General features: G+C 42.9%; 1 non-coding gene across 1 annotated transcript; it reads left to right on the plus strand.

The window, feature by feature from the left end:
* Positions 1 to 4,826: 4,826 nt before the first annotated feature.
* Positions 4,827 to 4,932, plus strand: LOC118492888. The gene has a single exon (XR_004894889.1). It is a non-coding gene; the product is annotated as a small nucleolar RNA R71 (small nucleolar RNA).
* Positions 4,933 to 12,422: the final 7,490 nt, after the last annotated feature.

Below are 12,422 nucleotides of genomic sequence, written 5' to 3' on the forward strand. Positions count from 1 at the left end.
TGATGTCATTTCCTTCCAAGTACGGCTTCAAGCGGTGACCGTTTACCGTTTGTTGTTTCAACGTTTGCTCATCTTGGATGTCCACATCACCAAATCGCCCAACTCTTCGAATAACATACGGACCCATCCATTTGCTTTTAAGTTTGCCCGCGAACATTTTCAATCGAGAGTTGTACAACCAAACTTTCTGCCCCACTTCAAACGTTTTCTTGCGCAATTTCGCATCATGTACTTTCTTTAGCTTATCCTTATAAGCCGATGCACATTCGTACGCCTCATCTCGAATTTCTTCTATCTCGCTCAATTGTAATTTCCTCAACTTACCCGCCTCGTCGTAATCCGCATTGACTGTCTTGATCGCCCAATGCGCCCGATGCGCCAACTCCATTGGCAAATGACAACCCTTACCATACACCATCCAGTAAGGTGTTGTGCCAATCGGAGTCTTGTAGGCCGTACGGTACGCCCACAAAGCATCATCCAACTTGCTCGACCAATCCTTTCTATCCGTTCTTACCGTCTTCATGAGGATCTCCTTGATTTGACGGTTGGACACTTCGACTTGTCCACTCGTTTGCGGATGGTAAGGGGTGGCGACTCGGTGGTTCACGCTATACCTCTTCAATAATTTTCCGAAGTTAAAGTTCTTGAAATGTGAACCACCATCGCTTATAATAACCCGCGGAATTCCAAAGCGAGAGAAAATGTTGGATTGAACAAATTTACAAACAACCGAATGGTCGTTTGTTCGTGTTGCAATAGCCTCAATCCACTTCGAGACATAATCCACCGCCACAAGAATATAAAGAAAACCATTCGAATTCGGAAACGGACCCATAAAATCTATTCCCCATACATCAAATATCTCTACAACCAAGATTGGTTGTAGTGGCATCTCATCCCTCTTCGATATGCTACCCATCTTTTGGCAATTTACACAATTTCGGGCGAACTCAATTGCATCCTTAAAGATAGTGGGCCAATAAAACCCACAAGAAAGTACCCGATAGCCGGTTTTATGCCCACTAAAATGACCCCCGCAAGCGGACGAATGAGCATGAGTTAAGATTTCTAACACTTCCGTCTCGGGCACACACCTCCGTATGACTTGATCCGGTCCGATCTTGAAAAGATCCGGCTCATCCCAAATGTATTGCCTCACTTGGACCATGAATTGTTGTCGACGCTTTTTGGTCCAATGAGTTGGAATGGCACCCGTGGCTAAATAGTTGACATAATGAGCGTACCACGGTGCAACGAAAGTGGAAACGGCTAAGAGTTGCTCATCGGGGAAACTTTCATTGATTTCACTTACATCGTCGGTCCCTTCCACCGGAATCCGAGACAAATGATCCGCAACTACATTCTCGCTTCCCTTCTTGTCTCGGATCTCTAGATCAAACTCTTGTAACAATAAGACCCACCGAATCAAACGCGGCTTCGCATCCTTTTTCTCCATTAAATACTGAACCGCACTATGATCCGAATAAACCACTACCTTGCTTCCCCAAATATACGAGCGAAATTTATCCAAAGCATACACCACCGCTAGTAATTCCTTCTCGGTTGTGGTGTAATTAAGTTGCGCTTCGGATAAAGTTTTGCTTGCATAGTAAATAACCACCGGCTTCTTGTCAACCCGTTGACCCAAAACTGCGCCAATAGTGGTATCGCTTGCATCACACATTATCTCGAACGGCTTTGACCAATCGGGTGGTTGCAAGATAGGCGCCTTGACCAAGTGTTCCTTCAAAACAGTGAAAGCTTGCATACACTCGTTAGTAAAATCAAACGGGACATCTTTTAATAACAAATTGCATAAGGGTTTGGTGATAACACTAAAACCCTTAATGAAACGTCGATAAAAACCCGCGTGTCCCAAGAATGACCGTACACCCTTAACATTTTTAGGAGGTGGCAAAGATGATATTACCCGTATCTTTGCCTTATCCACCTCCATCCCTCTTTCCGAAATCACATGTCCCAACACAATGCCCTCTTGCACCATGAAATGACTTTTCTCCCAACTTAGCACTAAATTTTTCTCAACGCACCTTTTCAAAACCTTTTGCAATTCGTTGAGACAAGCATCAAAAGTAGTGCCAAAAATAGAGAAGTCATCCATAAATACTTCGAGCGACTCTCCAACCATGTCCGAGAAAATACTCATCATACATCGTTGAAAAGTTGCCGGAGCATTACACAAACCAAATGGCATTCGCCTAAAGGCAAAGGTGCCATATGGACATGTGAAGGTGGTCTTGTGTTGGTCATCCGGGTGTATGGCAATTTGATTATAACCCGAATACCCATCTAAGAAGCAATAATATTTTTGACCCGACAATTTTTCAATAATTTGGTCAATAAAAGGTAGCGGGAAATGGTCCTTAGAAGTGGCGGCATTCAATTTCCGGTAGTCAATACACACCCGCCACCCGGTAACCGGTCGGGTGGCAATTTGTTCACCACTTTCATCCTTGACTACTTGAATGCCGGCCTTCTTAGGCACAACTTGGGTGGGACTCACCCAAGCACTATCCGAAATCGGATAGATGATTCCCGCATCCAACCATTTAATTACCTCCTTTTTTACTACCTCCCTTAGGTTCGGGTTCAACCGCCTTTGAGCTTCTCGTGTCGGTTTGGCATCTTCGGTTGTGATAATTTTATGCATGACGATGGATGGACTAATTCCTTTGAGGTCGGCAATCGTCCATCCAATAGCACCCTTGTTCGCTTTTAACACCTCCATCAATGCTTGCTCTTGTGCCAATTCCAAATTAGAGGCAATAATGACCGGTAAAGTGTCATTATCCCCTAAAAATACATACTTCAAGTGGCCAGGCAAGTCCTTGAGCTCTAACTTTGGTGGTTCCTCCAACGATGGTTTTGTACCCGAATCAATTTCCACCGGTAGACCCTCGAATTGGTGGGTCCATGGTGGTCTACCTTCTTTCATCGCCATAACATCTTGTGCTTCCTCTTCAACCCGTAGTGCATAAGCATGTACCTGTTCAGAAAAGTCACACAGGTAAATATCCAAACCATCCTCCTCATACTCATGCGGGTTGCATCCATCTACTATGTCTGCCATGAAACACTCATCAACACCGTTAGCATTATAATTGTTAGTAAAAACATTCAAACGCATTTTTCTGTTTCCAAATGCCATATCAACTGTACCAAATCTACAATCGATAATAGCATGTGCGGTGCTTAAAAATGGCCGACCCAAAATTATGTTTTGTTGTTGTTTAGGGTCCGCCGATGAGTAATCCAACACTAAGAAATCCACCGGGTAATAAAACTCATCAATTTTTACAATAACATTTTGAACCATACCCCGAGGCAACTTATGAGACAAATCGGCCAAAACAACCGTCGTCTCCACCCTTGCTAATGGACCAAAGTCATATTGGTCGTATAAGCCCCCCGGTAAAATGCTAACTCCGGCTCCGAGATCTAGCAACGCCTTAGCCATTTGAAAATTACCCACTTGCACATTAATCAATGGCGTGCCCGGATCTTGGAGCTTAGGAGGAAGCTCCCCATTCAACACCGCACTCACTTGCCCGGTTAAATCCACCCGCTTAGGCACTTTTTTCTTGTTTTGCCTTTTTTGTGTACATAATTCTTTTAAGAATTTTGCATAAGCGGGGACTTGTTTTATTGCATCAAGGAGTGGGAGATTTATTTTAACTTGTTTGAACATATCCCACATCTCCTCCTTTTGAGGACCTCTTGACACAATAAAATTTTTCTTTCCCGGGTCAAGTAGGGCCGATGGAAATGGAACTTGACTCGGTTCACCCTCAACTTTTTCATTCTTTCCACTTTCACCCAAACCCGGTTTTTTAATAATTGGTTCTTTTGGTTTAACCGGTGAAAGTTCATCATCACTTTCCATTCCCGTGATGTCCTCAACCACCCCCTCGACCAATTCGGGTGACAAATTGGCCTTAAACTCTTTCCCACTTCTTAGAACACTAACATGGTTAATATTAACGTTACCTCGTGACGAACCATGTGAAGGGTTTACCTTAGTGTCGCTTGGAAGTTGACCCTTACCTTTCTTTAATTCCGCCACATCGGTTGCTAGTTGACCCATTTGGGTTGTTAGTGATTGGATGCTTTTATCACGAACTTCATCTTTTTGCATTCGCACTTCGTCTAGTTGGTTCCGTTTTTGCATCTCCATTTGCATGCTCTTTAGCATCTCCATCACCTCGTTTCCACCCGAAAGCCCCCCTTGTTCTTGACCCGTTTGGTATTGTTTTTGATACCCTTGGTTATTTCCGCCTCGGTATCCACCTTGATTATTGTAAGATGGCCGTGAACCAAAATTACCTTGGCTACCTTGAAAATTTGGGTTCGCTTGATTTGACGGGTTCCCATATCTAAAGTTCGGGTGATTCCTCAATCCGGGGTGGTAGGTATTAGAATTCATGTTGTTGTAGTTCCTACCACCTCCTCCTTGACCTTGACCTTGAACCGCATGGACTTCTTCGTATTGTCCTTCCAACATCCCTTGGCAGTTTTCAGCCGCATGACCTATTTCATTACACAAAGCACAAACATTATATATTTGGTTAGTGGTTTGAACATTACCATCATCTATGGCGTGCACTTGTGGTCGGTTAGTGGTTGGTCGGGCTCTTCTTGAAGCTTGGGCCTTCCTTTTTGATGTAGTTGCCATGCTTTCCAAAAACTCCCAATCTTCATTCTCATAATTCGTTCCAAACGTCCCTCCGGTGATAGACATTAAATCACGTGCGTCTTCGGCACTCAACCCCTCATGAAAAGCGTTCATCAACTCCCATAACTCAATTCCATGATGAGGGCAGTTTTTAATCATCATGTTAAAATGCTCAAACGCCTCATGAAACATCTCACCGTGTTGTTGTTGAAAGCTTCTCAATCCCTTCCGCGCATCATTGGTCTTTTGGGTGGTGTAGAATTCATCCAAAAAGGTTTGTTGCATCTCCCCCCATGTATATATTGATGCCGAAGGCAAAGTGTAGAACCACTTCTTTGCCTTATCCTCCAAAGAAAACTGAAATAAGACCAACTTGACTTCATCGGCCGAAAAACCTTGACTCCCAAAAGTGTTGCAAATTGAGTCATAGGCCTCTAAATGGAAATACGGCTCCTCCGTTGCTAACCCTTTGTACTTCGGTAAACTTTGCAACGAGTTTGTTCTTACTTCAAAAGTTCTCCCTTGGTTGTTGTGAGGGATAACCACCGGTGAAGGGTTTTGAGTAATGATTGGCCTGAAATGTGCCTCTATTCCCCTTGCTTGTTCCCTAAGATGCCTTCTTGGAACACCCAATCGACCCCTCGGACGAATAGGACCCATTGGTCTTGGTATAGGCCCTTGTGGTGCAATTGGTTGTTGGGGCATCGGTGGGTATTGATTCGGCCTTTGAAATTGTGGTTGTACATGTTGTGGCCGAACTTGTTGCAATGGAATGGGTTGTTGGATTGGTGGCCCTTGTGGTCTTGGCCGAATGTGTTGTGGTATAATTTGTTGTTGTGGCATTCCACCAACACTTGCCATTCCTTGAGATTGACTTTGCAAATACCCAAACTCCCCTTGATCACCATAACCTCCATAACCGTACCCATCATCTTCATAACCTTCATAATCTTCAAATCCCTCATCATAACCATCTCCTTGAATTCTCGAGGTCTGCCCAAATGGGATGGTCGAATACTGAAAGCCCGACTGTTGTTGTTGTGGTCTAAAAGATGAAGTAGTATGCACGATAGTTGAATTGGGTGCAATTGTGAAGGTGGATGATGATTGACCCGTAGTCGGGGGAAAGAAGTGAGATAATGGTGGGATTGTGGTGGATGGATCGTAGGTGATGGTAGGCTCAGTTTGAGTAGTGATTGGTTGGGTGGAGTTGGATGGTGTAAATTCAGCAGTGGAGGATGAGGTTGTTTGACTGGTTGTAGGTGGAATCTGAGAATCAGCCATGATGTTTCTCGGTGTAATGGGTGAAGTGGGTGAACCAATGATTTTGTTTTCTCGCACTAAAACTCGGTTTTGTCGTAGCGTTCTTTCAATTTCCGGATCAAACGATAGCGGTGATGACCTGTGAGAGCCTCTAGTATGCATACACCTGAAGTACCTGCACACTAAACACAACCAGCGTAAACCCGAAAATAACAAACAAAACTATTAAATTAACACACGTTGCGCACTACTCCCCGGCAACGGCGCCAAAATTTGACGTGATGTCATGGGTCACGCAAATTTAATCCCTAAACAACTATAGTTAGTGGTAGTAGGGTATCGAACTCAGGGAGTATGTGGAAGATGTGTCGATTATATAGTTTTGTACTTAAACTAATGATTAAACTAAATTGCAGAAAATTAAAATTCAAGATTGTGGATTGTTGTTTTAGAAAACTAACTTAAGAACTAATTCAAATCAAAGTTGGTTGTAAACAATTAGGAGAGAACAATGATCACCCTAGGTTTCAGTTTCTTTAAACAGTTGTGTGTAATTTTGCTAGAAAGAGTTACATAGACATAACTCGTGTATATGTGATTGAAGTGATAAAAGGGAACAAAGTACTCGGATTAGATAACGCGAGGTTGTTTCCCGATGACCTATTAACCAATAACCAACCCTAACCCTTCCCGTGATATCTCGGTTGCCAACGGCACCAAGAACGTACGATTAAGACTAGAAATTGCAATATTGATTAACAAACTACAAACAATCAAACATACACCATGACATTCAAGCAACGCAAGATATCATTCTAGAAATGCGAAAATTAAACACACAAAAGTTTCAGAAACATTCACCTAGGATGATCACCGAAGAGTTTAGCCGGACATGGCACGGTGAATCATCATCAACATCAAACTATTGTTCATACGAATCGAAATAACAAACCGGATGATAGAAATTGTTCACAAACTAAGTCACAAGCCAAAATTCGCCCCTATCCTGTCCAAGAACCGTCCAATGATGAGATAATGTGAAAAGACACTCAAAAACGACTTAAAAAATGGCAGTTACACTTTTTGCTCGCAGGCTCCACCGTAAATTACGGCTCCACCGTAATTTACGGTGGACATCAAACTTTTACGGCTCCAACAATCTGTGTTACAGTGGTGACAAGATGGAAATCAGGTCTACCGTAAATTACGGTAGAACCGTAATTTACGGTACTCAGCTGCTTTGACTTCTTTGTTCTTTCTTTTGTTCTCCTCTCGACCCATTCTCCACCAAAGCCTCCAAAACTGCCTTTTATCCATCTTTTAGCTCCTAAATCGTACCTGAAACATAAGCGTCGTAGTTATCTAATTCAAGATAATTACACGGTTAAATGGAAGATTATTTCATCTTTTAACGTGCTTAAGGGTTGTCCAAAGGACCACCCGTCAGTTACTGCACAGGCTCAAGTTGCGCAAAATCAGCCTGCGCAACCGCTTGCCAAGAAACCATACTTTGGCAATGCACCCTTGTGCAATAGGTGTAACGGTCATCATCAACCACACCATCAGTGCCATCAATGCACCAACTGTGGAAGATCTGGTCATCTTGCTGCTACATGCCGCATTCCTGCCAACCAGAATCGGGCAGCTCAGAACCCGGCTCAACAAGTTGCTCAGCCTCTTGCTCAGCAACAAGGTCAAGCTGCACGACCTCACTACCCACCAGGTTCTTGCTATAACTGTGGGGATCTGACCCACTATCGAAATCAGTGTCCAAGACTGGTTAATGCAAATCAGAACCAGGCTCCAGCTCGAGGTTGAGTTTTTAATATGAATGCTGCTGAGGCTCAGGCAGACAATGAAGTGGTCAACGGTACGTTCTTTGTTAATAATCAACCTTCGTCTGTTCTTTTTGATTCAGGGGCCGATAAGAGTTTTGTGTCATTGTCTTTTGAGCCCTTGCTTCGCGTGTCTAGAACGAAACTAGGTAAGCCTTTGACAATCGAAGTTGCAAGTGGAGAACCCGTTGTTCTTGATTCTGTTCTTCGCAACTACCAGTTGAACCTTAACAACCATCTCTTTCCTATTGACCTCACGCCTATGCAACTTGGAAGCTTCGACATTATTGTGGGTATGGATTGGTTAGCCAAGCATCGCGCAGCGGTAGTTTGTTTTGAGAAGATCGTTTGTGTGCCGCTTTCATCAGGTGAGATACTACAGGTTCGTGGTGAGAAACCTGCTAGTAGCCTCAAGCTTATGTCTTGTTTTCAAGCTCGGAAGTATCTGCGAAAGAACTATGTGGCCTTCTTGGCACATGTTACAGCAGATTAAGGCAAAGGTAAGCCTATTCAAGATATCCCTGTTGTTCGGGATTATCCGGAGCTGTTTCCTGAAGAGTTACCTGGTCTACCCCCAGCACGCCAAGTCGAGTTCCGTATTGATCTCGTACCTGGTGCAAATCCTATTGCCAGAGCTCCATATCGTCTTGCACCGTCTGAGATGTAAGAACTGTCTAAGCAGCTTCAAGAGCTTTCTGACAAAGGTTTTATTCGTCCTAGCTTTTCACCTTGGGGTGCTCCCGTTCTTTTTGTCAAGAAGAAGGATGGATCCTTCAGAATGTGCCTCGATTATCGTGAGCTGAACAAGCTTACCATCAAGAATCGATATCCCCTACCTCGCATTGAGGATCTCTTTGACCAGTTACAGGGTGCTACTTGCTTTTCGAAGATCGACCTTCGTTCTGGGTATCATCAACTTCGTGTGCATGAAGAAGATATTCCCAAGACAGCATTCCGCACTCATTATGGGCATTATGAGTTCACAGTCATGCCATTTGGTTTGACCAATGCTCCTGCTGTTTTCATGGACTTAGTGAATAGGGTCTGCAAGCCTTATTTAGATAAGTTCATCATCGTTTTTATTGATGACATCTTGATTTACTCTAAGACGCAAGCTGATCACGAGCAACATCTTCGTCTTACTCTGGAACTCCTGAAGAAAGAGCAACTTTTTGCCAAATTCTCCAAGTGCGAATTTTAGCTTAAGGAAGTTCAATTTTTGGGACATATTGTTAACGAACAAGAGATCCCTCCAAGATCAGTGCGATTAAGGATTGGGATATGCCTACTACTCCAACTGAGGTTCGTTCTTTTCTTGGTCTTGCGGGTTATTACCGCCGCTTCATTGAGAACTTCTTGAAGATTGCAGTTCCTCTAACTGCTCTAACTCAGAAGAACAAACCCTTTGAATGGGGTTCTAAGCAAAAAGAAGCGTTTCAGACCTTGAAGCAGAAGCTTTGTGATACACCTATTCTGACTTTGCCTAGGCAATGATGATTTCGTCGTTTATTATGATGCATTGAAATTGGGTCTTGGCTGTGTTCTGATGCAAAGGAACAAAGTCATAGCCTACGCATCAAAGCAATTGAAGGTGCATGAGAAAAACTACACAACTCATGATCTTGAGTTAGGTGCAGTTATTTTCGCTCTCAAAATCTGGAGACACTATTTGTATGAATGGCACAAAATGTGTGGTTTTCATTGACCACAAAGTCTTCAGCATATCTTCAATCAGAAAGAACTCAACATGAGGCAAAGACGTTGGGTCGAACTCCTAAACGACTATGATTGCGAGATTCGCTACCCTCCTGGAAAAGCGAATGTTGTGGCTGACGCATTGAGTCGTAAGGAACGTACTAAGCTTCATTGTGTTCGTGTTCAATCCGATATTCAAGCTCAATCCGATATTCAAGCACGCATTTCTCAGGCTCAACATGCTTGTGTTTCACAAGATTTGATGGGTAAGGAATTACCCTATCATATTAAGCCTGATCTTGTGCTGAAGGAAGATGGTTCGTATTATTTCATGGACCGTTTGTGGGTCCCAAGCCAAAATGATCTTCGCGCCTTACTTATGGATGAGGCCCATAAGTCTCGTTATTCTATTCATCCTGGCTCAGACAAGATGTATAAGGATCTTTGTACTCGGTATTGGTGGCCTGGTATGAAGAAAGACATAGCCTTATATGTTTCAAAGTGCCTTACTTGTCTCAATGTTAAGGCTGAACACCAACATCCTTCTGGTCTTTTGGAGCAACCAGAGATTCCAGTTTGGAAATGGGAAAACATTGCTATGGATCTCATTACTAAACTTCCGCGCACTAAGAAAGGTCATGATGCCATCTGGGTAGTTGTTGATCGTCTTACTAAGTCAGCGCATTTATTGCCAATCCGTGAGGATTTTTCTGCTGAAAGTCTAGCTAAAATCTATGTGGATGAAATCGTATCTCGACATGGTGTTCCTTTGAACATTATTTCTGATAGAGATGCTCGCTTCTCTTCTCATTTTTGGAGAACCATGCAATCCGCTATGGGTACCCAACTTAATCTGAGCACAGCATATCATCCACAAACTGATGGCCAAACTGAAAGAACAATCCAGACTTTAGAGGATATGGTTAGAGCTTGTGTGATCGATTTTGGTGGTAGTAGGGATTCACATCTTCCCTTGATTGAATTCTCCTACAACAACAGTTATCACTCCAGCATCAACATGGCTCCTTTCGAGGCTCTCTATGGTCAAAAATGTCGTTCACCAGTCTGCTGGAATGAAATAGGTGAGGCTCAGCTTACTGGACCTGACCTCATTCTAGAGACAACTGACAAGGTTAAGAAAGTTCGTGATAACTTACAGACAGCTCGAAGCCGTCAAAAGAGTTACGCGGACCGACGATGCAAGCCCTTGGAATTTCAAGTTGGTGATTGAGTATTACTTAAGGTCTCACCTTGGAAGGGTGTGATCAGATTTGGAAAGAAAGGAAAACTTGCACCTAGATACGTTGGGCCATTCAAGATCGCCGAAAGAATCGGTAAGGTAGCCTACAGACTTGAATTACCTCCTGAACTTGGAAATGTTCATCCAACCTTCCACGTATCCAATCTCAAAAAGTGCCTAGCTGATGAGAACCTCCATATACCGCTTGACGAGGTTCGTGTTGATAAAACACTCCATTTTGTTGAGAAACCTGTGGAAATTTTGGATCGTGAAGTCAAATGGCATAAACGCAAGCGCATTCCTTTGGTTAAAGTTCGCTGGGAATCTAAACGCGGACCTAAGGTTACTTGGGAATGTGAAGATCAAATGAAGGCGAAGTATCCGCATCTTTTCCCACGAGTTTCCTCTAAATAAATTTCGGGACGAAATTTCCGCAAGTAGGGGAGACTGTGACATTTGTGCTTGTAATCATTGTGAACAATTCAGTTATCAATGAAATAAAGTTATTTGATCCCAATGTTTGTTTGTTTGTGTTTGATGTTTGTCATGTTTTGACTTTTATCCAATTTCAAACTCTATATTGCTTTCTAGAGAATTATACGCAAACTGGTGCGTAAACGTACTCAGTTTAACGCGAAAAATACTCCGGAACATCAATTTATGCTTAACATACCTTAAATAACCTTTACATAACTTAGAAGTAAGTTTTAAAGGCTTTGGTATGGCAAAATCAAGTTTATTCGCTTACAGGGACTAAAATTGACAAACTGTGAAAGTATGCCAATTTGAACTGTAACAAACATTCTGGAACATGCCCATAAGTTAAACACACCCTAAATATCCTTTACATAGCTTAGAAATAGGCTTTGAGGGGTTTGGTGTGCTAAAATAAACTTTTGGGGTCATTCAGGGACTAAAAGCGTCAAAAAGTGCATAAGTTTGCATTTTCGTGCATAACTTACGTTCTGAATACATCTGGACATCCAAAAATTTATGTAATCATTAAAATATTATGTTTTAGTGATTGTCTTGTCAAAAATCCATTCGTCGTGCAATTTGGACCGTTTTCGCGTCCGTTACGACTTCCGTCGTAATTAACCGAACAACGCAATCGTACGGCCAAACGAACCGACATCCGGCATATTTTTTAGCATATTTCATGTTCCCTATGCTTTATCATCCTTGTAGAGCTTAAAAATCGGTTTGACGGGTGTTAGAGGTGCCAAAACACGACCATACGCGCACATGGACCAAAGCTGCCAAAACTGAAACTTGGCTGGTCTGCAGGGTCCTTACGGACCGTATGGGTATGCTTACGGTCCGTAAGCCATGCCCAGAATAGCAGAAAGTTCTTTCCAGCTTGATCCAGCTTTTACCCACTTGTGCACATGGTTTTTGATAAACTATGGGCTGGTTTGTGTGCCCATCAAGGTACCCAATCAAGGTATGGCAAGTGTACGGTTTAGATCGTGTCCCCTTCTCCAAGAAACGATCTTATCGGTAGTGCTACACCTATAAATACCCCCACTCTTTTCATTCATTTCCCACATTTGATCTGAGTTTTTCTCTAAGTGGTTGTGTTTGTACACTTCCTACCTGAGATTACTTGGAATCAAATCTTGCGGGGACACGTTGTAAGTTTTCTTTCGTTTTAGCGTTAAAGTCAAACTGTGTTTGACTTTCTGCATTGACC

The sequence above is a fragment of the Helianthus annuus genome, chromosome 5 (genome assembly GCF_002127325.2).
Source record: "Helianthus annuus cultivar XRQ/B chromosome 5, HanXRQr2.0-SUNRISE, whole genome shotgun sequence".
Classification (NCBI taxonomy): Eukaryota; Viridiplantae; Streptophyta; class Magnoliopsida; order Asterales; family Asteraceae; genus Helianthus; species Helianthus annuus.